Raw genomic sequence first — 3,330 nt, 5'->3', positions numbered from 1 at the left:
TCGGTTATAAGTAAACTTGCAACACCACCACATGCTATTAATTCTGATATGTCGCAAGTTATTTATGATGCTACTTCTTCTACGGATAATGCTTATGATCATGCTAGTACCTTTCTTGATAATGATGATGTGCCACTTGGTGATTTTCTTGATAAACAAATTGCTAGAGTTATACAACATGATGTTGTTGAATCTGATGATGAGCTTGAAACTAAAACTCCTGAAACACCTGCTAGAACTAGCCCTCCTAGATATGAATTGCCTTAGGTACCGGAAGGTTATGTTATGAGTGAGGAGACAACTAGAGATATTCTTGCTTGTAGAGATAGAGATGATGTAGAGAAATTGTTATGCAAGTATAAGGAAAAATCTCTGACTGCTAGATTGAAATGTGATTCCAAGTTTGCTACTTCACCTATCTTTATTGATGATAAGGATTATGAATTCTCTGTCGAACCAGAGTTAATAACTTTGGTTGAATCTGATCCTTTCCATGGTTATGAAACTGAAACTGTTGTGGCACATCTTACTAAATTGAATGACATAGCCACCCTTTTTACTCATGATGAGAAAATTCGCTATTACTTCATTCTAAAATTATTTCCTTTCTCATTAAAGGGTGATGCTAAAGCTTGGTACAATACTCTTGCTCCTGGTTGTGTGCATAGTCCCTAGGATATGATTTATTACTTCTCTTAAAACTATTTTCCTGCTCATAAGAAACAAGTTGCCTTACAGGAAATGTTTAACTTTTTTTCAAATTAAAGAAGAGATTCTCCCACAAGCTTGGGGGAGTCTTTGCCAATTACTTAATGCTTTGCCTGATCATCCTCTTAAGAAATATGAAATACTTGATATCTTCTATAATGGACTAACCGATGCTTCTAGGGACTTCCTAGATAGTTGTGCTGGTTGTGTTTTCAGGGAACAAACTATTGGACAAGATGAGGAATTATTGAATAATATATTGAAAAATTATGATGATTGGACTCTTCCTGAAGCATAGCCTAAACCCACTCCGAAGAAGAGGGGTATATTATATCTCAGTCCTTAAGATATGCAAGAGGCAAAGAAATCTATGAAGGAAAAAGGTATTAAAGTTGAGGATGTTAAAAATTTACCTCCTATTGAAGAAATACATGGGCTTGATACACCACCGCTGCCTAAGGTGGTAGAGGTAAATTCTCTTATGAAGTTCAATGATAATGAAAATCCTCACAATATGCATCCTAGCCAATGCCTTTATGAGTTTGAAAACTACATTAGAAAACAAGATCACTTTAATGCAAATGTTATGAAACAATTGAAATACAATTCTGATATGATTGCTCGCTTGAGTGACTTGTTATTTAGACTATCAAATGATGTTAGAGGTGTTGGAAAGCATGCTTCTACGATTCAAACTCAGTTAGAACAAGTTGCTAAATCTCAAAGAGAATTTCTTGATGAAATGAATAATAATATGCATGACTTTGCTATTAGAGTTGCAACTAGAGGAGGTAAAATGACTCAAGAACCACTTTATCCTGAGGGACACCCAAAAAGAATTGAACAAGATTCACAAAGAGCTAACACTAGTGCACCTAGTCCTTCTAGAAAGAAAAAGAAAAAGAAAAATGATAGGACTTCACATCCTAGTGAACCTGGAATAGAGAAACCTCCTGATAATGATAATGAAACTTCTATCTCAGATGCTAAAACTTAGTCTGGTAATGAACACTCACCTAGTTATAATGAAAAATATAATGATGAGGTTCATGAAGACACTCAACCAAATAATAAAGAACCAGGCAATGATGTTGAGATAGAACCACCTGTTGATCTTGATAACCCACAACCTAAGAATAAATGGTATGATAACAGAGACTTCATTGCTAGAAAACACGGTAAAGAAAGAGAATCGTGGGTTCCAAAACCTATTCCTTTTCCACCTAAGTCAACTAAAAAGAATGATGATGAAGAATTTGAACGCTTTGCTGAAATGCTGAGGCCAGTCTTTTTGCGTACTTGCTTGACTGATATCTTGAAAATGCCTCCTTATGCAAAGTATATGAAAGACATCATCACAAATAAGAGAAAAATACCGAAAGCTGAAATATCCACTATGCTTGCTAATTGTACTTTTAAAGATGGAGTACCTAAAAAACTTGGAGATCCGGGAATACCAACTATACCTTGCTCTATCAAAAAGAATTATGTGAAAACTACTTTGTGTGATTTAGGAGCTGGGGTTAGTGTTATGCCTTTCTCTTTACATAAAAGACTTGACTTGAATAAACTCACACCTACTGAAATATCTTTGCAAATGGCTGATAAATAAACTGCCATACCTATCGGTATCTGTGAGGATGTGTCCGTTGTTGTTGCTAATGTTACTATTTTGACTGACTTTGTTATACCTGAGATGCCCAAGGACCACAACATGTCGATTATCCTTGGTAGATCCTTCTTGAATACTGCAGGGGCTGTTATTGATTGCAATAAAAGCAAGGTCACTTTTCATATCAATGGTAATGAGCATATGGTGCACTTTTCGAAGAAACAATTCCAAGTGAATGGTATTAATGTTATTGAAAAATCTCCTACAATCACTAGTTGAAGTTTTCAAATACCTCTACCTACTGTCAAAAAGAAATATGAAATGCTTATTGTTGGGGACATTCATATCCCCATTGAGGTAACTGAGTGATTTACGAAAGTTCTTCGGTTTCATGCTAATCGAAAGTGGTTGTTAATAAGACCTGATCAACCTTATTAATGGATCATTTTTGAGCGTTATGAAGTTGATGAATTTAGTAAGGACTACCTTCTATCCCTACTTTTAGTTTTCTGTTTTTATTAGTTAAATAAAATAAAATGCCATGTTTTGTCTGTTTTCTGATTTTTCTTGTGCAATAAAAAAATGACCCAAAAATAAAAGTTCTCAGAATGCCCTGAAAATTTAATACAATTTTTTCTGAATATTTCTGAATTTCTGGTGCAAATAATATCAGAGGGAGGTGCACCAGGTGGGCATAACCCACATGGGCGCACCAGGACCTCCAGACGCGTGCTAGTGGGTTGTGGTCCCCACGTGGCCCTCCCTCACTTATCTCTTCATACCACATCATCACTTACCTCCAGAAAAAAATCTCCATTGCACTCTCTCCCATGTTCTTGCTCTCAAACCCGCGGATTTCAATCTCTTTGCTCGCAGCTCCGTTTCCAAAATTGTTTTGGGGGATTGTTGCTTGGTATGTGACTCCACCGTTTCTCCAATTATTGTTGTTTTAGTGGTTTATATTTTGAATAATTAGCTACTCTTGGTGCTGCTATAGATGAGCTTGCATG

Source organism: Triticum dicoccoides, chromosome 3A (assembly GCF_002162155.2).
Source record: "Triticum dicoccoides isolate Atlit2015 ecotype Zavitan chromosome 3A, WEW_v2.0, whole genome shotgun sequence".
Lineage (NCBI taxonomy): Eukaryota > Viridiplantae > Streptophyta > Magnoliopsida > Poales > Poaceae > Triticum > Triticum dicoccoides.
Note: the sequence above shows the minus strand (reverse complement) of the source record.